Source organism: Triturus cristatus, chromosome 9, assembly GCF_964204655.1.
Source record: "Triturus cristatus chromosome 9, aTriCri1.1, whole genome shotgun sequence".
Lineage (NCBI taxonomy): Eukaryota > Metazoa > Chordata > Amphibia > Caudata > Salamandridae > Triturus > Triturus cristatus.
The window spans coordinates 970,321,307-970,348,304 of record NC_140592.1 but is presented as its reverse complement, the minus strand read 5'-3'; positions in this window follow the sequence as shown (position 1 = coordinate 970,348,304).

The window sequence follows — 26,998 nt, the reverse complement described above, 5'->3', positions numbered from 1 at the left end:
GCAAAAGTTAATATTTACATAGCTGATAAAGATTTCATCGTCAACATACTCAACCACAACTTGGCGAGTAATATCAACACTCAGGCTACCCTGAAGATAAGCTCTCTGTAACTAAATTTCTTATCACAATTAAAAACAGATGGGTTAACCAACAGGAAACATTTTTTTTAAAGGGAAGAAAAGAAATGCTTATATCCCCATTAAGAATCCTCATCACAAGAGTTAAAGGTGGCTATTGCAAGTTAAATTACAAACAGGACATATGGACAAATCCATTAATGAAATCTGATACCAGAACTTCTCATACCTTCCAGCACCACATTCAACCAACACATGAACAATTACCATCACACTCTGGTGCCAATCACGATCCTGTAAAAACCGGGTACGAACCGTCGGACGGAGCATATTCTCCGTCCGACGCGTACCCGGTCGTCAAAATATACCAACATGGAATTACGATTCGCACGGAAACACCATTTCCGTACGAATCGTACAAAACCCCGACCGACGAAAATAAACCTACAAATGCGATCCGGGAAAGCGCCGACGTGACGTCGGGACGCACGCAGCCTGCATTCACGAACCAGGAATTACGATTCGCACCGATGTCATCCCGCACGGTGAATATTTTCCGGCAGCCAAAAACTGCCGGGAAATCAGGACGACGCGAACAAGGAGTACCTGTACGCGACGGACAGACATGGACCCGAACCTACGTGTCATCCCGGCCCTCATAGCAGTCCACCTCCTCTACAGGTTATGACGCAGACGCCGCAGAAGGTCAGAACAACAAAGGGAGGGGGGAAAGGGGGGGGGGTGGCAGGTCCAGGGCAGGCCACAAAACCCCCACCATAGTCACACAGCACACATGCCCTGGACATACCTCACCCTCAGGCCCTGGTCACTACGAGGGGGTGGGGGCGTGTCCAGCTAAGCCAGCGACCGCCACAACGGAAGTTCTTGACGACGCGAACCGGCAACACAACCAGACAGGTACGTCCCGTACCCACGCCTTAAGAGCGTGGGTACGAGTCGTACCACGCCCACACCTACGTCACCCCAACAATGGCGGGTCGGCTTGTACCCACGTGGCAAAGGCCTGGGTACGGGCCGCACAAGCATCACATAGCGTGGGGACGGATATGTACAGACCGTACCCCCACCCCGTATGCATGGAGCGTACCCCCCACCCCAACAGTGTAAGTACGACACGTACCCCCACCCGCGTATGCAAGGAGCGTACCCCGCATGCCAACAGTGTAAGTACGACACGTACCCCCACCCGCGTATGCAAGGAGCGTACCCCCCATACCAACAGTGTAAGTACGACACGTACCCCCACCCGCATATGCAAGGAGCGTACCCCCCACCCCAACAGTGTAAATACGACACGTACCCCCACCCGCGTATGCAAGGAGCGTACCCCCCATGCCAACAGTGTAAGTACGACATGTACCCCCACCCGCGTACGTATGGAGCGTACCCCCCACCCCAACAGTGTAAGTATGACCCGTACCCTCACCCGCGTACGTATGGAGCATACCCCCACCCCAACAGTGTATGTACGGACCGTACCCCCACCCCAACCGTGTATGTACGACCCGTACCCTCACCCGCGTACGTATGGAGCGTACCCCCACCCCAACAGTGTATGTACGGACCGTACCCCCACCCCAACCGTGTATGTACGACCCGTACCCACACCCGCGTACGTATGGAGCGTACTCCCCACCCCAACAGTGTAAGTACGACACGGACCCCCACCCGCATATGCAAGGAGCGTACCCCCATGCCAACATTGTACGTACGACACGTCCCCCCACCCGCGTATGCATGGAGCGTACCCCCCACCCCAACAGTGTAAGTACGACCCGTACCCTCACCCGCGTACGTATGGAGCGTACCCCCACCCCAACAGTGTAAGTACGACCCGTACCCTCACCCGCGTACGTATGGAGCATACCCCCACCCCAACAGTGTAAGTACGACCCGTACCCTTACCCGCGTACGTATGGAGCATACCCCCACCCCAACAGTGTAAGTACGACCCGTACCCTCACCCGCGGACGTATGGAGCGTACCCCCACCCCAGCAGTGTAAGTACGACCCGTACCCACACCCGCGTATGTATGGAGCGTACCCCCCACCCCAACAGTGTAAGTACGACCCGTAACCCCACCCGCGTATGCATGGAGCGTACCCCCACCCCAACAGTGTAAGTACGACCCGTACCCCCATGGAGCGAACCCACACACGTGTATGGACAAAGCATACATATTGTTAAATAGGAGGGGTGTGTGCCAATCACTCCCAGCAGTGCCCAGAGTCAGGAGGGGTGTGTGCAGAGTCCTCCCAGCAGTGCCCAGAGACAGGAGGGGTGGGTGCCTATCACTCACAGCAGTGCCCAGAGACAGGAGGGGTGTGTGCAGAGTCCTCCCAGCAGTGCCCAGAGGCAGGAGGGGTGTGTGCAGAGTCCTCCCAGCAGTGCCCAGAGTCAGGAGGGGTGGGTGCCTATCACTCACAGCAGTGCCCAGAGACAGGAGGGGTGTGTGCAGAGTCCTCCCAGCAGTGCCCAGAGACAGGAGGGGTGTGTGCCTATCACTCCCAGCAGTGCCCAGAGACAGGAGGGGTGGGTGCAGAGTCCTCCCAGCAGTGCCCAGAGACAGGAGGGGTGGGTGCAGAGTCCTCCCAGCAGTGCCCAGAGACAGGAGGGGTGGGTGCAGAGTCCTCCCAGCAGTGCCCAGAGACAGGAGGGGTGGGTGCCTATCACTCCCAGCAGTGCCCAGAGACAGGAGGGGTGGGTGCCTATCACTCACAGCAGTGCCCAGAGACAGGAGGGGTGTGTGCAGAGTTCTCCCAGCAGTGCCCAGAGACAGGAGGGGTGGGTGCAGAGTCCTCCCAGCAGTGCCCAGAGACAGGAGGGGTGGGTGCAGAGTCCTCACAGCAGTGCCCAGAGACAGGGGGGGTGGGTGCAGAGTCCTCCCAGCAGTGCCCAGAGACAGGAGGGTTGGGTGCAGAGTCCTCCCAGCAGTGCCCAGAGACAGGAGGGGTGGGTGCAGAGTCCTCACAGCAGTGCCCAGAGACGGGGGGGTGGGTGCAGAGTCCTCCCAGCAGTGACCAGAGACAGGAGGGGTGGGTGCAGAGTCCTCCCAGCAGTGCCCAGAGTCAGGAGGGGTGGGTGCAGAGTCCTCCCAACAGTGCCCAGAGACAGGAGGGGTGGGTACAGAGTCCTCCCAGCAGTGCCCAGAGACAGGAGGGGTGGGTGCCTATCAGTCCCAGCAGTGCCCAGAGACAGGAGGGGTGGGTGCCTATCACTCACAGCAGTGCCCAGAGACAGGAGGGGTGTGTGCAGAGTCCTCCCAGCAGTGCCCAGAGACAGGAGGGGTGGGTGCCTAACACTCACAGCAGTGCCCAGAGACAGGAGGGGTGGGTGCAGAGTCCTCCCAGCAGTGCCCAGAGACAGGAGGGGTGTGTGCCTATCACTCCCAGCAGTGCCCAGACACAGGAGGGGTGGGTGCCTATCACTCCCAGCAGTGCCCAGAGATAGGAGGGGTGGGTGCCTATCACTCACAGCAGTGCCCAGAGACAGGAGGGGTGTGTGCAGAGTCCTCCCAGCAGTGCCCAGAGGCAGGAGGGGTTTGTGCAGAGTCCTCCCAGCAGTGCCCAGAGTCAGGAGGGGTGGGTGCCTATCACTCACAGCAGTGCCCAGAGACAGGAGGGGTGTGTGCAGAGTCCTCCCAGTAGTGCCCAGAGACAGGAGGGGTGTGTGCCTATCACTCCCAGCAGTGCCCAGAGACAGGAGGGGTGGGTGCAGAGTCCTCCCAGCAGTGCCCAGAGACAGGAGGGGTGGGTGCAGAGTCCTCCCAGCAGTGCCCAGAGACAGGAGGGGTGGGTGCAGAGTCCTCCCAGCAGTGCCCAGAGACAGGAGTGGTGGGTGCAGAGTCCTCCCAGCAGTGCCCAGAGACAGGAGGGGTGGGTGCCTATCACTCCCAGCAGTGCCCAGAGACAGTAGGGGTGTGTGCCTATCACTCCCAGCAGTGCCCAAAGACAGGAGGGGTGGGTGCAGAGTCCTCCCAGCAGTGCCCAGAGACAGGAGGGGTGGGTGCAGAGTCCTCCCAGCAGTGCCCAGAGACAGGAGGGGTGGGTGCCTATCACTCCCAGCAGTGCCCAGAGACAGGAGGGGTGTGTGCCTATCACTCCCAGCAGTGCCCAGAGACAGGAGGGGTGGGTGCCTATCACTCCCAGCAGTGCCCAGAGACAGGAGGGGTGGGTTCCTATCACTCACAGCAGTGCCCAGAGACAGGAGGGGTGTGTGCAGAGTCCTCCCAGCAGTGCCCAGAGGCAGGAGGGGTGTGTGCAGAGTCCTCCCAGCAGTGCCCAGAGTCAGGAGGGGTGGGTGCCTATCACTCACAGCAGTGCCCAGAGACAGGAGGGGTGTGTGCAGAGTCCTCCCAGCAGTGCCCAGAGACAGGAGGGGTGTGTGCCTATCACTCCCATCAGTGCCCAGAGACAGGAGGGGTGGGTGCAGAGTCCTCCCAGCAGTGCCCAGAGACAGGAGGGTTGGGTGCAGAGTCCTCCCAGCAGTGCCCAGAGACAGGAGGGGTGGGTGTAGAGTCCTCCCAGCAGTGCCCAGAGACAGGAGGGGTGGGTGCAGAGTCCTCCCAGAAGTGCCCAGAGACAGGAGGGGTGGGTGGGGTGGGTGCAGAGTCCTCCCAGCAGTGCCCAGAGACAGGAGGGGTGGGTGCAGAGTCCTCCCAGCAGTGCCCAGAGACAGGAGGGGTGGGTGCAGAGTCCTCCCAGCAGTGCCCAGAGACAGGAGGGGTGGGTGCAGAGTCCTCCCAGCAGTGCCCAGAGACAGGAGGGGTGGGTGCCTATCACTCCCAGCAGTGCCCAGAGACAGGAGGGGTGTGTGCCTATCACTCCCATCAGTGCCCAGAGACAGGAGGGGTGGGTGCCTATCACTCCCAGCAGTGCCCAGAGACAGGAGGGGTGGGTGCCTATCACTCACAGCAGTGCCCAAAGACAGGAGGGGTGTGTGCAGAGTCCTCCCAGCAGTGCCCAGAGGCAGGAGGGGTGTGTGCAGAGTCCTCCCAGCAGTGCCCAGAGACAGGAGGGGTGGGTGCCTATCACTCACAGCAGTGCCCAGAGACAGGAGGGGTGTGTGCAGAGTCCTCCCAGCAGTGCCCAGAGACAGGAGGGGTGTGTGCCTATCACTCCCAGCAGTGCCCAGAGACAGGAGGGGTGTGTGCAGAGTCCTCCCAGCAGTGCCCAGTCACAAGAGGGGTGTGTGCCTAACACTCACAGCAGTGCCCATGGAACGCAAAGGGTGGAGTTGCCACAGATACCATGCCCACAAATTTCAGTCAGGTGCACAAAGACCCTGCAGTACATGTACCACATGTGTGCGAGGCTGGGAGTATACGCATGCATAGCGCAGAAAAGAAAACATGTACACATGAAGTCATGTCAATAGTCCACATACACAAGTACAATGACTACCAAGAAGGCCACGAATGATGCAGGTGGAGACATCGCTCAAGCTCAACATGCATGTGCAAAGTAGAAGGAGTCCGTCACACACCCAGCTAATGTACACACAGCTCTGCGCTAAATATTGGGAACACCCTGCAGGGAAGATGGCAGGGTACACAGAGGAAGGAATACACCTTTGGACAATTTCACCATGCAGCAACTGCTTACATGAACACAGAAACCTAGCTAACACCGTGTGATGGCACACAGATCCCAGGGTCCCCCCTATGACCAGCACACTACTACATTTCCCACACAACCAACACATGATCACCACCCAAAATCATGTAGCAGCACCACCAACAGCAATATCAGAAAAGCAATAGTGTTCAAAGGAAACAAAAATGGCTTTAATCAGCAAGATCAAAAAATGTATGTTCATAGAAAGTTCAATATTTACAAAGCCCATTGGGCAGTCCAGAAGTCACAGCTGGATGGGGGACACAGTGGGATGCGTGTCCCCTAGCTTGCCTGCACAGTTACATTCCGTTGTCTTCCACAGGGGTGAGGGCATCATGTGGGGGGGAAGAAACAGGCACCACAGGGACAGGAGGGTGAAGGGTAGGCGTCGTGGGTGCAGGGATAAAGGACTCCACCACAGGGGGTGGGGCAGGGCCAAAGGTGGAGGCCAGGAGCTCGCTGCACACCTCAGCCAGGTCCGCCAGGGAATCCCCTGCACCCGAACGAACCACAGGCCCCAAGGAGGGGGGGGGTCAGAGGGATGGGTCGCAGCACCACTGGGGGAGGGTGTAGACAGGGGGGGAATCAACCACCCTGACCGAGGACTTCCTTGACCGCTTGCGTGGTGGCGTCACTGTGGGGCTCAGGGACAGAGCGGCCATGAAGGAGTCTTTGGGGGAGATGTGGCCAGGAGAGCGGAGGGGAGGGGATTTGGAGGGAGTGGATTGGGTGGAATGTGGACTCCCACTCTGGCTGCGTGTCACACGTTTGCCCCCCGACCCAGTGGGTGTGCCTACTTCACCCTGTGTGTGCATGTCAGGAGGTGTGCGGTGGACCTTCCCTGCTGGTGTGGTGCCTGTGTGTGTTGTGGTGGGCGCATGCTGACGTCTGGGTGTACGTGGGACAGGCATGGGAGTGGGAAGTGTGGATGGGGCAGGGGTAGGGGGTGGGACGTAGCGCTGCAGGAGACCCACTGCTGCAGTCAGTGTCGAGTCTATCGACCTCAGCAAGCTGCGTTGGTCAGCCTGCGATGAATGAATGCCCTCCAAGTATGCCTCCATGTTGTTGAGGACCTGGCTGTGGGCATGGAGGACATTAAGGATCGCAGCCTGACCAACCTGCAACTGCCGCTGGATGTCCACAGACTCGCATTGGCGGCAGCAGTGGAGACAGGGGCAGGGGGTGCGGTGCCTGGCAGGAAGGAGACATGTGGTGACCGGGCACGTTGGGAAGGGACACGAGCAAGTGGGAGGTGGCTGATAGCAATGGAGGGGGCGGGGCGAGATGTAGTGCCGCTGTCAGCTGCTGGTGCAGCCGCCGCCCACTCGGAGAGATCATCCTCGGACCCGTCAGCTTCATACTCTGTTGTGCCAGTCGACAGGTCCCCGGCTTCACTCTCCTCCGCCTCAGTCCCACTTGATGTGCCAGCCCGATGTCACCGCTGGCACTGGTGCTCGGTCCCTCTGCTCCGTCTGTGCCCATGTCTCCCTCCGTGTCCCCCGACGATGCTGTGGGCAGGGTGAAGAGACAGAAATTAATCATACACCTGTATACATATGTCACATGAGTCCAATTTACATAGGTCACAGTGCATAGCCTGAAACAAAAGAAGAGTTACATCTACAAAACAAGGTGCATATGTAGGGCATGCAAGACACAGTTGTTTGACCCACCATGCCACCGAAAAACTATGGAGAGCATGACACAATAGCAAATGAGATGGAATGGAATTTTGACTGAGGAGCACGGCCCTAGGGACAATCCAGCACTGCATCTGCACCACACAGCGTGGCAGGAAATAGGGATGAGCAGGGACCATATCCAGGAACAAGAGGCACATGCAGCATAGGTTAAACTGAAAACATGCCCACCATGACTGGCCCACTGCACCTTGAGTGCATGTCCAGACAAACATCACACACTGGAAAGTCCTAGCAAGGAGATATCAGGTTGTGACATGAAGGCCATGCCCGCACCACCCACCCCCTAAATGAGACTTTTATTTGGAGACACAGGAAGCACTTACATCCCTTAGCCTGGGTGAAATACACATGGGATGCAACAAATCAAGGTTGCACACAAAATACCCAAGGTGCGCCTGTCCAAATAATCATGTACAAATGGGCATCATCAGATGATTGTAACAAGACACATAGGCAATGTCCACCGTGAGTATGAACAAGGAAAATCAGGTCAGTCTGTACAGTGGACACTTGTACTACATTTCACGTCAATATACATTTGGCCAGGGGACAATGGCACAGAGCACAACCTATGCTGTAGACACAGAGATTGTCAACATATTCAGATTACACACATGATACCTAGGAAAATATGCCCCTGGGGACAGTGGTGGCCACACAACTTCATGCTCCTGAATGGGAATGACTGCAACACACTCTACCATCCCCGCACTATGCGTACCGCACACTCATGCACATCATGTCACAGGCCACCACATAGGACATGCGTGCTGTAAGGCCTCACACTTGAGAGACTAACTCCCATGTCTGGACTCAGCATTAGTGCCAACTGACATGGAACCCACAAGACCAGAACTGGACAGGGCACAGGCAAGGTCCCAAAACATGTTACACACCACCCCCACGCATGATGCTGCAGGCATTGTACACGTGGAGAAGGTGCCAGGCTACAGAACCTTGGGACGGAGTGACTTCACACAGACCAGGGAACACATTGCAAGGAGGGGAAGGGAGGCAGGAGAGCACTGCAATACTGTGGGTAACAGGATCTGCACAGCACCATTAAACCCTGGCAGTGCATCCATGGAACAGTGCACTTACAAATGCTGGTGAAACACAACAAACACACATGTACCTACCCCCTTCCTGCTGCTGCATCTCCTGTAAGCGCCTGTCCAAGTCTGGAAATACCACCGCGAGCACACGCTTGTGGATGTGGGAGAGACGGCGGCGCCCGCGGTTCTTATGGCTCTCAGGTGAGTCCCCCAGCAGGACCCGTGCGATCCTCCGCGTCCAGCACCGGATATCCTGCCAGCGTTTCCTCACCTGGGACAGGCTCCGCCTCCGACCATCCGCACTCCTCACGGCACTGACGGCGGTCAGCCAGATCTGCTCCTTGGCAGAGGCGCCTACCTGTGAGGATGAACAAGTGACACTACATCAATACACCTGCAACATGTCACAGAGACACATATGGGAACAAATTAGCTGGTTACAACAAGGCATGTCATGCAGCCAACGCATTGCACCTTTGCCATAGGGACATACTCCTCTGGGGAAGGGCAAAAGCAGTATGTGCCAGTGAAAGTACACAGGTGGAATGAGGGCAAAGACACAATCAATTATCAAGGCTCACACTGTGCATCACACCCACCCCTCCTGTCTCTGGGCACTGCTGGGAGGACTCTGCACACACCCCTCCTGTCTCTGGGCACTGCTGGGAGGACTCTGCACCCACCCCTCCTGTCTCTGGGCACTGCTGGGAGGACTCTGCACCCACCCCACCCACCCCTCCTGTCTCTGGGCACTGCTGGGAGGACTCTGCACCCACCCCTCCTGTCTCTGGGCACTGCTGGGAGGACTCTGCACCCACCCCTCCTGTCTCTGGGCACTGCTGGGAGGACTCTGCACCCACCCCACCCACCCCTCCTGTCTCTGGGCACTGCTGGGAGGACTCTGCACCCACCCCTCCTGTCTCTGGGCACTGCTGGGAGGACTCTGCACCCACCCCTCCTGTCTCTGGGCACTGCTGGGAGGACTCTGCACCCATCCCTCCTGTCTCTGGGCACTGCTGGGAGGACTCTGCATCCACCCCACCCACCCCTCCTGTCTCTGGGCACTGCTGGGAGGACTCTGCACCCACCCCTCCTGTCTCTGGGCACTGCTGGGAGTGATAGGCACCCACCCCTCCTGTCTCTGGGCACTGCTGGGAGTGATAGGCACCCACCCCTCCTGTCTCTGGGCACTGCTGGGAGGACTCTGCACCCACCCCACCCACCCCTCCTGTGTCTGGGCACTGCTGGGAGGACTCTGCACCCACCCCTCCTGTCTCTGGGCACTGCTGGGAGGACTCTGCACCCACCCCTCCTGTCTCTGGGCACTGCTGGGAGGACTCTGCACCCACCCCTCCTGTCTCTGGGCACTGCTGGGAGGACTCTGCACCCACCCCACCCACCCCTCCTGTCTCTGGGCACTGCTGGGAGGACTCTGCACCCACCCCTCCTGACTCTGGGCACTGCTGGGAGGCCTCTGCACACACCCCTCCTGTCTCTGGGCACTGCTGGGAGACATCAGGCATTTCCCTCCCCCCCTGGGACCCCCCCTACAGTACATAGCATGTGTGTCACACCTGGACACAATGGCAGAAGTCACAGTCACAAACAAAAAAATGGACACAGTCTGTGCTAGTAGCTCTGCACTCACCTGATACCCTGGTCGCCCATACAGCAGTGGGTACTGTGGGAGGATCACATCCAGCAATGCCAGGTTCTCCTCCAGGGTGAATGGCTGTGACCTCTCCACAGACCTTGACATGGTTCCAGGGAATCACGAGCAGCAGCAGTGTGGTAGATTGGAAATATGTGCAGGCAAGTGCTCCCTCATGGGACCTGGCTGCCTTATATCTGCCTTGCTGTCCTGTTTCATGCACAGGAGTACAGAGTGATTGGTCACTCACATTTGCATCCTATGTTTCCTCCAATCCCTTCAAACCTAGCACAGTCAGTGTGTTCTTATTGTGTTTTTTTCTTCCGCATGATGTCAACCCCACAAACACATTGCAACAAAGTAGATTCATTCCAACTGACTTCTGCTGTGCACCTTCCAGAACAAATTCAAACTTTAAACTTGGTCTCCATGACAACCAGCATGCATGTAGGCCTTAATACTTGTCCCTCATGTGTCCCCTATGTAAAATTGAGCTTCACCCACAGGTACGGTGCGTTCCGGGCCCCTAGGGCACCCCAAATGCATAGCAACGGCCCGTACACGCGTGCGTACGTTCACTATCACCATGGGTGTCCTCGCGTATGCGTACTCGTACTGGTACGGCCCATACACACGCCTGTACGTTCACTATCACTATGGGTGTCCTCGCGTATGCGTACTCGTAGTGATAGTGAGCGTACCGGCGTGTGTACGGGCCGTACCAGTACGAGTACGCATACGCGATTACACCCATGGTGATAGTGCACGTACAGGCGTGTGTACGGGCCGTACCACTATGGGTGTCCTCGCGTATGCGTACTCATACTGGTACGGCCCGTACACACGCCTGTACGTTCACTATCACTATGGGTGTCCTCGCGTATGCGTACTCGTAGTGATAGTGAGCGTACCGGCGTGTGTACGGGCCGTACCAGTATGAGTACGCATACGCGAGGACACCCATGGTGAAAGTGCATGTACAGGCGTGTGTACGGGCCGTACCACTATGGGTGTCCTCGCGTATGCATACTCGTACTGGTACAGCCCGTACACACGCCTGTACGTTCACTATCACTATGGGTGTCCTCGCGTATGCGTACTCGTAGTGATAGTGAGCGTACAGGCGTGTGTACGGGCCGTACCAGTACGAGTACGCATACGCGAGGACACCCATAGTGATAGTGAACGTACAGGCGTGTGTACGGGCCGTACCACTATGGGTGTTCTCGCGTATGCGTACTTACTGACCGTACACATGCCTGTACGCTCACCATCACTATGGGTACACATACAGCAGCACTCCCATAGTGATATGGGAACGTACACAGGCCCTCTTAGCAGCAGTACGGCGGTTTTCACACATCACAGTGGTGACAGGCAGCACACAGGAAGGAATAGGGCGGACATACTTGTCCATGGATGGACATCAAGGCATTGTCTGGGCAGTACTACATGTGTGGGGCACAGGTGTGACAGGCTGTGATGTGGCACATTACTCCTGAGTCAAGAAGGCACCAGATGTATGATGAGATGTGTACAGATGTAATGTGTGACGGTGCAATGTGTGCCAGGCATGCCCTTGACTCCTTTGACATGTGTGCATGTCATACTGCACACTTGGGATGACCGACACTGGCATGGCACGGACACCAACACACGGAAGTGTCCCCTGATGCCCGGTACAGGGGTTACCACACCTGACTTGTCACTACCCACGGTGCACGATGTGACTATGTCATGTATGTGTGGGGGTTTCCCATTAGGTTGATGTTGGAGCACCCTCAAAAGCTTCAGCTGTTGCAGCAACCAACATGTGTCTGTGTGTAGATTGACATTGCACACTGTTCCGCACACCATGCCACATGTGGTATCGGATGTGAGGTGCATATGTATGCATGGGACACGGAGTAGCGTAACTAGGACATGTCTGCATCCTCTCTATGAATGTGTGGTGAGTCATGACATGTGCACCTTCATGGCAAGGTGTGTGGGCTGTCCTAGTGTAATGTCATGTGACTTGTGGCTCTAGTGTTCCGCTACCAGTCTCTGCAATGGACATCCTACTTCTGCTGATGTGTGGGTGTATGTCACTCCTGTCTTGCGTCTGGCTGTTCACTTGCACTGGGACACAGCTAATCCCATGCCATGGCATGTGGAGGTTCTCAATCTCCGTGTTTAGGTGGGTCTTGGTAGGAGTGTCACCTGCCAGCCATACGTGTCCAGGGCATGTGGCACATACCTGACTCCGTATGTAGCATATGTGTATAGACAGATTAACATGTGCTCAGTACAAATTATTTGTTGTTGTGGTGCACTCACTCTTCCTTGTCACTTCCAAATTACTGCAGAGCGCCGCCTCTTCCCCGAGCAATTCTGGACTTGGCTGCCATGCGGGAGAATGATCGTATCCGGTGCTACCGCTTCCCCCAACGGTTGATTCTGGAGTTGACGGCGAGACTGGCACCACACCTGCAACCGCTGCACAGGTATCCTACGGCACTGACACCCAAGCTGAAGGTAATGGCAGCCCTACATTTTCTAGCCACGGGTACCTTTCAAAATACCATAGCTCATGTTGGTGGCATGTCCCAGAGCATGTTCTGCCGTGTGCTGCATGATTTCTTAGAGGCCATGTTGATTCACCTGGATGACTTCATACATTTTCCTATCCCAGAAATGTTGACTGGGGTCAAGCGTGGATTCTATGCCCTGGGAGGGATGCCCCATGTCATTGGGTCCATAGATGGGACACATGTGGCTTTGGTACCACCACAGGCACAGGAGGTAGCGTACCGGAATCGCAAGCACTACCACTCCATCAATGCCCTTGTGGTGTGTCTGTCCAACATGGTGATTTCACATGTCTGTGCTCGTTTTCCAGGATCAGCACACGATGCCTACATCATGAGGCGTAGCAGGGTTCCTGAAATGATGACGCAGCTGCGCAACGAACGAGCATGTGTTGTTGGTGGGTACAGTCTGTCTGTCCTGTATTTTGCGTAGACTACCAGCACGACCGCTTCTCCAGTTCTAACGATGTCCATGTGCTTCCCATGTAGGGGACGCTGGCTATCCCAACATGCCATGGCTGATCACACCTCTCCGCAACCCCATCACGCCGGCCCAGCTCCGCTACAACACCGCCCATGGCCGGACAAGGCGAGTGATAGAGAGGACGTTTGGCCTGCTGAAGAGCCGATTCAGGTGCCTACACAAGACCGGCGGCGCGCTCCCATATGCCCCGGCGAAGGTCTGCAAAATCTTCATGGTCTGCTGCATGCTGCACAACATGGCAGTTGAGAAAGCTGTGCCACTCATCCTGGATCAAGATGACGAGGACCATCCACCCGTGGAGGACGAAGGGCTTGGCAATGGGGCTAGTGATGTGGAGGATGTGGAGCCGCAAGAGGACATCCGGACTCGGCTCATACGCGACTTCTTTGCTTAGTGGTGAGTACCAGTGTCTGAGTGTGCACGCATTGGTCCCGTGTGGCATGTGTTGTGATGTGTGTCTCCACCTGCATGTATGGCACGTGAGTCAGAGGTGTGTGTGGGTGTGTCACTGGAGTGATGGTGCCAGTGATGGTTGTATTTACCCAGTCATATTTGTGACCTAGCATGTTGTCATCCATACATGTGTCGAGTACATGCACATGCAAGTGGCTGTGCTTTTTGTGGCTGACTTCTTGTGTGTCTCTCTTCCCCAGGTACTTGCGCATGCCGTCTGCTGCTTGCATTGTTGTGGCACTGCTATTCCTCATGGACACGTCATCGTGTGCTGACTCAGCGTTACAGGCACGGACACGTTTGGAAGTCTCCTTGGGGTAAGGGATGCATCAGGGGTGTATTGGGTGTGGCAGTTGTTCACGATGTATGCACACTGCCCCTGTCGATGTTTGGTTCCTCTGCAGCCATGTTGCATCACCATGGTACACATGACATGCAGCTGTGTACACCTGAATAGATGGTCTGACTTGTTGACAGTCATCAGTGATGGGATAGTGGATTGTGATGATGGCATCAATGTGTGTAACACTGCCCTTGGACACATACGGTTTGCATTGGCTTGACATGGTGTGGGACTTCTACATCAGCGGATCAATGGTGTATGGCAGTCTCTCCGTGAGAAGCTGTGGGTGTTTAGCTGTTAGCCGACACTTGTGTGCCACTTCCATGGCTATCACGCATTTGTGCTGCAGAAGGGGGGTGCCAGTGTTGGACCCACATGTTACTCCACATGAAGTGTTCATGTGTACTTCAAGTTGCCTCTGCAATCCCGAAAACATGACTAATAAAGGTGTCCCTATGCCTCCAAGGTGCCTCTTCTCAGTCAATGCTGGTGTGTTGCCACGGTGCATTCAGCATGTCTGGCATGGTTTTCCCTGATAGTGGCTATGTGTCTATGTGTCGAGTAGCAAGATGCAAGCTGTGTGTGTGGGATGAGAGTGTGTATTGTGCATGATGTCCATGACTGTGTGGGTATTGTGAAATGTGCCATCCCCATGCATCCAACGTTGGCCAGGCCCCCATTCTCTGCATCCACCTGACTCAAGCTTGCAGGACATGGTTCTGCCACCTGTCTACACATACCTGGGTGCCCCCAAGGACACTGGACAGGATCCCTGACCTCTGCGCATGACTGTTGCTGTACTCAATGTGTCTTTCAGCATGGTTGTGCGGCCACCCCCTCAGCTGGTTGGGCCCATCACGGGTGTGTATGGTGCTCCATGTCTGTCTTGCCTAATACACTGTGACCCGTGTGTCCTGTGCCAGACTCAGGCCCCAGGGTGTGGATGGTTGAAGTCAAAAGAGAACTCAGGCATGTTTAGACTTTACAAGACACATGTAAGGTAATAATGCAACCAGCAGGCATCTTCTCTTCATGGTGTGACTTTTTATTTTAGTGGGGGGGGTATGACATGAGGGGCTTTCCGGGTGTTTGGAATCCAAAGTTCAGTAGGGGAGTTGGTGTCCTTGTCATTGGAAATCCTCAGAGTCCATGCCACAATCTTTGTCAACATTGGTCAGACAGTGACCAGCAAGGCCATGTGGCAGAGAATGTATTTTGATGCTGTGCTGCTGTTGCTCCAGTGGGCCAGGTGCCAGGCCAGGTGTCCTGGGAGATGGTGCTGTAGCGCCGACCCTCACGGTCCTTTCCGTGGACGACCCGGCCTCCTGCGGGGACCCTCAGAAGCAGGCCGTGACGATGTTTGGGATGCTCCATCGGATGTTTCCTCCTCCTCCTGATCCCTCCCTGTGGGTGGTGATGTTCTACGCCTTCTGGCACAGGGAGGGTTGCCCATGTTGTCGGCCATCCGACGGAGTGTATTGTGAATTCCTGTGAACACCGTCACGAGCTCAGCCTGTCTATCCTCCATCCTCCATTGGTGTTGCAGTAGACAGGCATGTTGCTGGGCCAGCTGGGTCTTGATCTCATCGAGGGTCCCCTTCATCTCATTGAGGGTGGACACAACCTGGGCCATGCCCGTGGTGTCCTGCCGGTATGTGTCCAGGATGTTTCGGACATGGGAATATACCGGATCCCCAGCCAACTGGTCAGGCTGGCACCTCCGCCGTCCTCCACTCCCACCACCCCTGCCCACTTGCACCTGGCCTGCCCTTGTGGGCACATCGGGTCTCCGGGACCCCTGAGGGGTGGCATTGGCGTTGTCGCCTGCCTCCTCCTGGGTGCCCGGGACACCGTGTCCCTCCTGGCCAGCCTGGCTGCTTTGTGGTGGTGGGGAAGGGATCCTGGGTGTCTCCTGGGATGTGGCAGGAGTGGGGGTGGTGGTTGGCCCCGTTGTACCTGACGCAGGTGCTGCAGGTCGTTGGATACCAGAGGGGCCAGGTTGGTCGGGGTCGTCCACAGAGTGGTGAGAGTCGTCGCTGCCGGTGGGATCGGCCTCCCGCAGAGCCGGGTCCTGTGAGTCTTCCCCCCCAGTGTTGGGGGGTGAACCACGAGGTTGACCTGTGTGTGAGAGAGATAATGTTAATTTTGGTCCATGCAACATCCATGTTTCATCAGTTTCAAAGTTGGAACTTTGCCTCTGGGAATTAGGATCTGTCTTGCATTCCACTCACAGTGCACTTGTGCATGAGTGTGTCCCTTGGGCACCACTTTGGCACCTTTAACTATGTGTGGCACAGTCTTACTTGCTGCGTCAAGTGTGACTGCAGTCAGCAGTGGAGTGGGCAGGTGTGGCGAGCCATGCATTGGCGCCTTCCGTGTTGCACTGTACGTGGGCATATGGAGTGGTTCCACACACTTAGATAATGCAGGTAGCTGTTGTTGTGCTCGTGCACAGGTTGTGACATGGCCCTGTGTTTTGCCATGGAGGAGAGGGGGGGTGCTGGCACTGGCCACCCTTGTCTACATGCACGCAGTCCACCTGCTGACGAGCAGACATTCCCACACACCACAAGGCTGATTTGCTCTCCCTGTGTCTCCCTCCCTCTGTGTCCCCCTCTCCCTCCCTCTGTGTGTCAGCCTCCTCCCTCTGTCCGTCTCCCTGTGTCTCCCTCCCTCTGTGTCCCCCTCTCCCTCCCTCTGTGTCCCCCTCTCCCTCCCTCTGTGTCCCCCTCTCCCTCCCTCTGTGTGTCAGCCTCCTCCCTCTGTCCGTCTTCCTGTGTCTCCCTCACTCTCTGTCCCCCTCTCCCTCCCTCTGTGTGTCAGCCTCCTCCCACTGTCCGTCTTCCTGTGTCTCCCTCCCTCTCTGTCCCCCTCTCCCTCCCTCTGTGTGTCGGCCTCCTCCCTCTGTCCGTCTTCCTGTGTCTCCCTCCCTCTCTGTCCCCCTCTCCCTCCCTCTGTGTGTCAGCCTCCTCCCTCTGTCCATCTCCCTGTGTCTCCCTCCCTCTCTGTCCCCCTCTCCCTCCCTCTCTGTCCCCCTCTCCCTCCCTCTGTGTGTCAGCCTCCTCCCTCTGTCCGTCTCCCTGTGTCTCCCTCCCTCTCTGTCCCCCTCTCCCTCCCTCTGTGTGTCGGCCTCCTCCCTCTGTCCGTCTTCCTGTGTCTCCCTCCCTCTCTGTCCCCCTCTCCCTCCCTCTGTGTGTCACCCTTGAAGTACTGGGTATTTTAAGCCCAGCGGTGCAGGGGAACACACCCTATGACTTCGGGTTCTTCCTGTTTCATACCTACAGAAACACAGAGTCTTCTGGGTGAATTCAAAGATCAGTTTATTGGCTGCAGACCAATTACAGGTATCCAAGAAGTACAACAGCGTGTATGTTCTTAGGAGACTGCTGAAAATCATAGAAACGGGCTTCTTCTTAAATACAGAATATCCTGCTTCAGGCATGCATTCCTTAGTTTACGATATGGCCATTACATGTATACATTACAAACGAAAAGGCAGAGTCATGATGACCATCCCACATTCCAGTTAAGCCAGCCCGCAATTATTTACCCAGCAAGGCTCAGATCCCACATCAGATATCGATAGGCCCCAATAAACATGAGCATCTCCTGTTTGGAAAACAAGCCATAAAGCAGGAACAGTCAGGTGCGAAAGAGATTAGCTGGAGGCTTGTGTAGGATGAAAAGACTTTATGGTGTGTCAAGCCCTGATACTAATCACAGGTGGCCAGAGGACGGGGAACTCGTGAGACCGGACTGACCTGTGGCAGCGGAGCCAAGCTGCCCAGGTCACAGAAAAGTCAAAGGAAAGGCACATGTGCTCTAATAGGCCCGTATTTGCCCCATGCTATGTAGCCTATGTGAGGGCAACCATAAGATGGCCACCGCTTCTAAAATGGAACCCACGTAGTGATGTATAATAGCGTATACACAGTGCATTCATAGCTAAAACGTTACAAAAAGCACTTGTACATACCGCATTAACCATTCGCGGTTCACTAATACCGGGATAGACAGGGGTAGGGCCCTGCCTCCTACGCGGTCCCAAATTCTAAAGTACGACAGACCCTCCTTTTGCCCTTACATAGGCAATAACTATACTCATTTCAATCCGAGTCTAGGTCAATATTCATGAAGTCATGGAGATGTTGCTGTAGCATCATCCTATTACTTAGCTCGTCCCTCGATACAGGTTTCCTTACACATAATGGAGCACTGAGGCCACATATCGCAGGAGCACACTGTACGCACAGACAGAACAGGAAAAGGATGGCTAAGATCATTCCAATGACCATCAGAACTTTCCAACCCCAGGCAGATATCAGTTCCCAGAACCACCCCACCAATGACCAATCTCCTTTATCCACGTGTATGGACTCAGATATCTTATGTAGTTTGGAGATGGCTTGATAAACTGTTGGAGCGTTGTCTGGTATGAAAATGCAACAACTAGATTGGATAACCTTACATACCCCACCGCGGTCTGCAAGTATGACGTCTAGAACCATGCGGTTCTGCAAAGTCATGAGGGGATCCGCTCGGAGCTCAGCTGTCAAATTACCAAGGGCACCAGCCGTAACATTAACAGTGGATTCAACCACACGAGTCAGTTGCCTCAAGTTCCTACTATTGACCATAGGTCCCCAAAACGGCAGGAAACCCAAAAAGAAATCTCCTGCTTCCTGCCCGGCAGTATCCTCCTTACTAATTACGCCTCTCACAACTCTGGTCTTCTGATACTCGGAGGCGGCAGTAAATGTTGGCGGTAGCAGATTTGCAATATAACATGTGCCCGAGAAATTAGGGGGCAACCATGTATATGCTCGGTCATTGCAGATAAGATATGTACCCTTGGCAGCCAAGAACGCTGGGGAAAACTGTGACGGAAAAGTGTACGTTTCAGTACAGTCACTTCTTCCCAGTTGAGCCCTAGGATTCTGACCATTACCTTGCAAACTGAACCGACCTATGTGGGGTACGACCCAGATTGGGGATGAGATTTTTCGCTGTCTTTCACCCAGACTAATACTATACCCTGTCGCGTTCCACCCTACATAAGCTCTCAACTCTTCTTTGGGAATAGATGAGTATGCATCGATATCTCTGCTCATATCGGCAACTCCTTTCATTAAAGCTTTATTATTGGTGCTAGGTCTGATGGAACGCGGTTGTCGCGGGGAGTACGCATCTAGTGCATAGAGAAACATGGTCTGGAATGCCCATGACGATCCATTGTAACTATGCGGCAGCACTAGATAGGGAATACCCTTATTAATGGTATGTGGCATTAAACCACACACCCAACAATTGGTTGTATTCATAACTAGTTGGTGCTGGTACAGGAGCTGATTAAACGAGTTATTCACAAACTCTGATCGTCTAGCTTGTTCATGTTCAAGCAGAGGGTGAAAAGAGTGTGAGGAGACAGTAGGAGGAGGTATAGGCTGTACAGTGGGTGCAATGGGCTCTTGAGAGGAGAAGAATACAAATCCTACAGTAAACACTACCATATTACATAATACAAACAGACATAAAAATACAAAACGTTTGCGCTTCATTATTTTACACATTCTTGTTTTAAAGTTCATTTCCTCAGCGAGTCTCTCCATCTTACAAAACTCCATCCTCTAATCGTGCCGCTCGCGGCGGGTGAGTTTCTTCTGCTAAGGAGTACGCCTGTCAGTCCAGGGAACGCCCTAGACCAACCAGAACCGTTGACCTAACGTCTTCGGCCTGTACCCCAAAGTCTTGGCACCGCGACCCTGCGGCTGGACCCGGATGGTGGTTCGAAAAACAAAAATCAATAAAGTCCTTCAGATGGGAGAGCTCTGGTTATCAAAAAAAAAAAAAAAAAAAAGGTAAAAGAAAAAGAATATGTATTTGTCCATAGGCCTTGGTCTTAGATTATAATGGAGACGGCCAGGTACTGTTTGATCTTGGAACAAGAGTTCAGGCTCTGTGGTGTCCAATCGAATTGAGGCGGCACAGCTTCTTGCAAAATATCGTCACTTTCCTGTGCTGAAGTTGTGCCTTTTATGCGTGCATCACTGAACGGCACAAAACGAGGTACAGTGTCTGTTTCAGAGTCAGCGATACCCTCCTGGACCCACTGGTCATACGGCAGAGGCAAAGGTATCCTCTTCACGTGGGCGCCGTGGATCCAGTTCTTTTTCCCCTTTACTCGAACAGCTGATCTTGTAGATAAGAGCACGAGATGAGGGCCAATCCAGCGGGGCTCATCGTTGCTTTTCCGCTGGAAGTTTTTCACGAGGACCCACGTGCCAGGTTCGATAGGGTGTCCAGGAGCTTCAGAGGCCGGGGGGAGAGTATCGTGCACCTGTTGGTATAAAACACGCAGTTTAACCGTCAAATCATACAAGTAATCAAGCAGTACTGGGTGTTCGATTTCACTGAATTTCGCCGGTCTTGGCACACCCCATACATTGGCCGGGCGGCCAAAAACGACCTCGTAGGGACTAAGTCCCACTCGTGAATGCACAGTCATTCTGGTGGACAGGAGTGCTAGAGGCAGAGCGTCAGGCCATTTAAGACCTGAGCTCGCTTGGATTTTGGCTAGTTTGAGTTTTAGAGCGCCATTGTAGCGCTCTACTAATCCAGCTGATTGGGGGTGATTTGCAGCGTGAAATTTCTGCTTTATACCTAGTCCCTCACACACATTCTTCATCACTTGGCCCACAAACTCACTCCCATTATCACTCCACACCATTCTTGGCATTCCAAACCTAGGGAAAAATTCCTTCACAAGGGCTTTGGCTGTGGACAGAGCAGTGTTATCTTTTAGAGGATAGGCCTCTATCCATTTTGAGAAAGCGCAAACAACCACTAATACATATTTCAGGTTGTTGCACCTTTCCATGTGGATAAAATCCAACTGCAAAACTTCAAATGGATATGATGGAGGCGCAAAACTACCGGCTGGAGTTGGGGTTCCCCTACCAGGGTTGTACTTCAAGCATACCATACAATTCTTGACCACATTCTCTGCACACTTAGGAATTCCAGCATTCTGCCATACTGGAGCCAACAACTTACAAATTCCTTTCGTACTGATATGTGCCAATCCATGTGCCATAGTAACCACTGGAAGCACATATGCATCAGGTAACAACCATCGCCTATGTTCTGACAAATCAATCCAACAACCATTCTCATCCAACTTACCCATACTTTCTCTCCACTTGCTCAACTCTTTCTCTGTGGCTTCAGCTTGAAGGGACTTCACACTCTCTATTGTGTTTTCACACATTCCAACATCACCAACCCATCTGGCAGGGCCTGCAACATACATTCGAGTCTTCACATCTTTTGCTGTTTCTTTCGCGACTTCATCAGCAAACGCGTTACCACGACCAACATCATCCGTGATTTTCTTGTGCGCACTGCATTTCATAATCGCAACTTGTGATGGTAGGGTCAGCGACTCAAGGAGATCATTCACCAACTTGCCATTCTGAATCTTAGCTCCATGCGAAGTCAGGAACCCACGTTCCTTCCACAAATGCCCAAAACTATGAGCCACGCCAAAGGCGTACTGGCTATCCGTATATATGTTCACTTTCATTCCTTCAGACAACACGCATGCTCTCGTAAGGGCAATCAATTCTGCTGCTTGAGTAGAATTTTGTGGCACACATGCAGTTTCCACAATCGTGTGCAAAGTCGTGATAGCATATGCAGCAGTCGTATCACCATTTGGAAGCTTGAAACATGAACCATCCACCCATAAGGTACCATCACACTCAGTCAAGGGAGTATCTTTAAGATCTACTCTCCCTTTTGTCTCTTCTTCTGTTCTGAACAGACAATCATGTTGCTCTATCTCATCTAAGTCTGCTGGGATTGGTAATAGTGTAGCTGGATTCAACGTGTTGCATCTCTTTATGTGTATGTGATTTGCTAACAGTGTCAGCTCATAACCAGATAATCGCGCACTAGTTAAGTGCTGTGTCTTGGTCCTGTTTAACAATGTGTCCACAGCATGTGGAACCATAACAATCAATGTATTATCCATCACTAGGCCAGCAGACTGTCGAATAGACATAGCTGCAGCGGCAGTGGCTCTCAGACAACTTGGCAATGCCCTCGCTACCGGGTCCAAGGTTGACGAAAAATATGCGCATGGACGCGGTCTGTCGCCAAAAGGCTGTGTTAACACTGACAATGCGCAACCATCTTTCTCATGAACATACAATATAAAAGGCTTGCTGTAGTCAGGGGTACCCAACACAGGAGCTGAACATAATGCATTGCGCAATTCCAAAAAACTTTTCTGACACTCTTCAGACCATGGGATAGGATTCGGTGTGTCTTTGCATGTTAATGCTAACAAAGGTTTTGCCAACAAGGAAAAATTAGGAATCCAATGCCTACAGTATGAAGTAATGCCCAAGAAAGCACGCACTTCTCTCTGTGTTCTTGGCACACTCAACTGTGCAATGGCTTGAATTCTTTCTGGGGTCAGTTTCCTTCCCTCCTTCGATAAGAGATGACCTAAGTAGGTCACTTCTTGTCGACAATATTGCAGCTTTGAGAGAGACACTTTGTGATGGAAGGCAGACAAATGACGCAACAATGACAAGGTAGCCTTTTTGCAAATCTTTTCAGTATCCATGGCGATTAGTAAATTGTCGACGTACTGAATGAGGATAGCGCCACTAGGTAAAACCAGTGCATCAAGCTGTGCTTTTAAAGCCTGACTGTATATTGATGGACTCTCACAGTAGCCCTGGGGAGCGCGTTTAAAGCGGAAGCTTCGGCCTCCTAAACTGAAGCCAAAAATTTCTCTGCTCTCCTCTGCAATTGGGATGCTAAAGAAAGCATTCTTTAGATCGATCACTGAGAACCATGCAGCGGATGCTGGAATCATGGTTAACAAGGCAGTTATATCAGGGACAACTGGAAACTGTGGCACAACAATCTTATTAACCTCTCTAAGATCAATCACAAATCTGTAAACAGGTGGCTGTGAAGGGTCCGTTCGTTTTAAGACAGGTAAAACAGGACTATTGCAAACGTTGCCTCTTGTCTCTTCAATTACACCCTTTTTAATCAAATCACTGACAATTGCTAACAATGCTTTCTGACCTTCATTGGAGATCTTGTACTGGGGAATACGTGGCAATCTGACATTGGTTTTTAAGGTTACCACATATGGCGGTATTTCCAAAAGACCCACATCATTGGGACCAGTAGCCCAAAGGACATCCGGAAGGGATGACAATTCAGGTGGCATTGCATTTTTAGACAAATACATTGGGGAAATCACTTTCTTGCCTAATGTAAGTTGTACTCCTGAGGGAGAACAATATAACGTTGCATGCAATCTTTTTAGCAAATCTAATCCCAGCAAATTTTCACCACAACCTGTTGTTAGAATGAGGGGTGCTTTTAGCTCACAAGGTCCAACAGAAAGTGACATAGGACTAGAAATCGGGTTTCTAACTGGGGCGCCAGAAAAACCTACTGAAACATTCATTTCGCCAGACAAAGGCGCGCCAGGGAGTTTTGAATGCATGATTGAACTCTTTGCAGCACCAGTATCCAGCAGAAAGGGCTCCGTTACATTTGCTGTAGTTACTTTAACATAGGGTCCACTCTGATCCACTGGCACTGAAACAACTCCCTCTCTCTGTCTATGGCGGTCCTAGTAATCATCATCTTCTACATTGTCGTCTTCTGCATAATAATCATTATTATAGTACTGAGCTGTATTACCAGTCTCGTTGGCTTGCTGATCAAAGCTATTTATGGTATTTTGAGGCGGAAGAGGACGTGCGTTCTGGGGAACATTTCCACACCCTCTGCCTCTAGGAGCTTGCTGACCACCTCTACCTCTTGCGCCATACGCATTACTGTTAGGCTGCATTAATTTAGGGCAACTATATTTAAAATGACCTTCCTCTTTGCAATATGAACATTGGTTGGGACCTACAGGGATACGTGGTTGATAATACCCGTTCATTTGCTGATTACTCTGAAACTGTTGGGGCTGCTGATAGATACCTTGTGTTTGCCTATAATTATTCTGTCCTCCACGTGGCGGATAGGCCTGCTGCAAAAGGACCTTTGTCTTTAGTTCTTTCGTTTTCTTATCTGTTCTATCCTTCTCATCTTTGTCTCTGTTCTCATAATACTGTGCAGTAGCCAGTATTTGCGCTGAAGAGGAAACAGCCCAGGAACTTTCTGAGTCTTTTAATTTCTTACACAACTCGGGAAGTAGATTCTGCACAAATTTATCAACAAATAACCGTTGGCCACCTTCAGTACTCATGTCTTGACCACTGTGGTCGATAAACGTTTCTTCAAACCTGGTAAAGAAATCAGACACTGTCTCATCTTTCTTCTGCTTACATGCGGATAGTTTTTCCCAATTTACGTGCATCGCAGGCATTATAGTTTTCATGTAAGTAATAATTCGACCTGGGAGTTCTGCTACTAAAGGATCAGGTTTCGCGCCACCAACTTGGCCAGCATCTGCAGCAATGATATTAGCCCATGTGTTACCCAATTCTGCAGCGTTATCTACATTACGAATGGATCCCCATAAAGGCTGTGGAACAACATTCCCAAACAACATATCTATGTCAGCCAAATTCATTACACATGATTCTGCAGTTTGTGATAACTCCTTATAATAACCGGTAGGGTTTTTACGGGGGTCAGGCAATGTCTGCTTAAGTGCTAACACCTCAGATCTCTTCCATGGGACATGCACCCAAACACACTGAAAATATGGCTGAACAGGTGGGTTAGCAGCTAAATCACCAGGTCTCCAAACTGGAGGAACCTCACGCATCGGATATTGGCGCGCTTTTACCTTTTTCCCCACAGGGAGTTCCTGTTCGAACAATGATTGCTGACAATCGCCATTTCTGAGGGACAGTAAAGTCGTAACTGCTTTATCTACCTTGGGGCCCACAATTACACCTGTTTCGAAATCAAATCGCACCTGACACAATTCCTGTGGGTTTGGGTTTGCACCATTATCCTCCAATTCCTCACAGAGGAATTCACACATTTTATCAAAGACATACCTCTGTTTTGGGGCATCCCATTGGTGAAAAACGTTAACAACCGATTCCACATCATAGAGTGAAGGGAAACCAATCCACCTACGCGCCAGATGATCTAACACCTCTTTCTCTTCGGGACCAGGTAGCTGACTGCGCAATTGCTTACGCTGTAAACCAGGAGTCGTACTAGATGACCCAAAGAGAGGTGACATTAAACTAGTAACTACATTAGCTAGAGCCGCGCCCCCTCACAGCGCCACGCCCCCACAATCCACCACACTCTAAAGAGCGCTCTCCGGACCGCGCAACGCGGGACGCGCGCGGGACGCAGCCCGGGGCGAAGACCGGGCAAAGAGCGGGCCGTTTGAGGCCGTTCGAGAACGTGAGAGCCCGGCCCGGCCCATCCTCCAAAGCTTTTTATCGAGGACATCCAATTGCAGGTATTTACCACTTTCGTGACTTGCTTCTGCTATTTCTATAGCTGTCCCATAAAATACCTCCTGTACCCATCCCGTCGAAAATGAATACGAGATCCAGCAAGTACAAAAAATAAAAAAAAAACGGGATAGGAGAGAAACTGCTAGGCCCAATGGATGACTTTCTCGCAAAAGCAAACACATTCATAGACCAAAGCTTAAGTCTAATTGAGGGGAGGGTCTCAACAGAACTTGCAATAGCACGTCAATCCTCAATGGGTCTATTAGCAACCGCAAGATCTCCGGTCATACAGCCCCCGATACCTCAAAGGGATACAGCTGCAAACAGACCTAGCCTCCCAAACACCGTAGACCTTTCAGCTTCCCAACTCAGTATATCCCCTACAGAAAGCGACCTAGAAAAAACCCCAAACATTTTTCTTGATCCAACCCCCGAAGAAGTAAGGCAAAGGAGAGCGAGGAGGGAGGGGGCCATAAAGAAAAGAAACGTTAGGAAAAATTTAAATCAAACTGAAAAAATCAAATCAACTGACCATACAACTCTGGTCGGAGATACAGACTTACTCGAATTGCCCCACGACTCTGTCCCCCTAAATAACAACGTGATAGAAATTCATCAGCCACCACATGCCCTCCAAGATATTTCTACGCCAGATTCCCCAAGCCCACATCATCTAGGCAAAGAAAGAGACCTATCAAGACTAACCAAAGAAATAGCTTCCCTCTTAAATTCTTATATTCGCCCATTAGAAAGTAGACTGACCAACATCGAGAGTCAACTAACAAAAATCTCTGGCTTTATTAAATCTATACCCTCTCAAGCTCTTCCAAAACCAGTCCTAAATCCCACGACTGCTCTTCCTACACTTAACCAACCTGCAACTTTATCTCTCCCATACACCAAAAACAACCTTTATTAAAACCCCCCACAGTACCAAACATTCTCACTCCACAAAATCCAATTCCCAAACCCTTGATTATCCCCTCACAAACTAATCCCCAACCTTTATCATTACTAAATACCCCAAACATTGGCACATCTGCCCCCAAAAACCTAGCTACAACAAACACGCAAGCATCAAAAACCAAAGGACCCCTGAAAGGGACCACTGAGCAAAGACCCACCCTAAACATGCCACCTGAGGCATGTCCATATGTGGTAGTCATGACGGGGGTCCCGGAGCTTACAGGTGAGGGGACTGAACCAAACTGGTCATTGAAGAACAAGGTCCAGTATTGGCTGAATACAAACCGTCCGGTTCCGCCACCCTGGAAAACCAGAATAGTATCAGTCAGTAGGACCTCGTGGGTGGGCCATAGAAAAAAAACTATTCGGGGAGACTGTGTCGTAATTACATTCGAGTACCCCACAATAGCTGAGTACATCTGCTCCTGGGAACATAATAACACCACAGGGGCGATCACTACAAGATCGTTGTCATATTTCTACCCAAAAAGATCCAGTAACAATAACATCTTATACGACACTGATAATATCTGGCGGAAACCCATTCCACAGCCCTGGGAGTTAGAGGTTGTCGGTCCAAAACTACC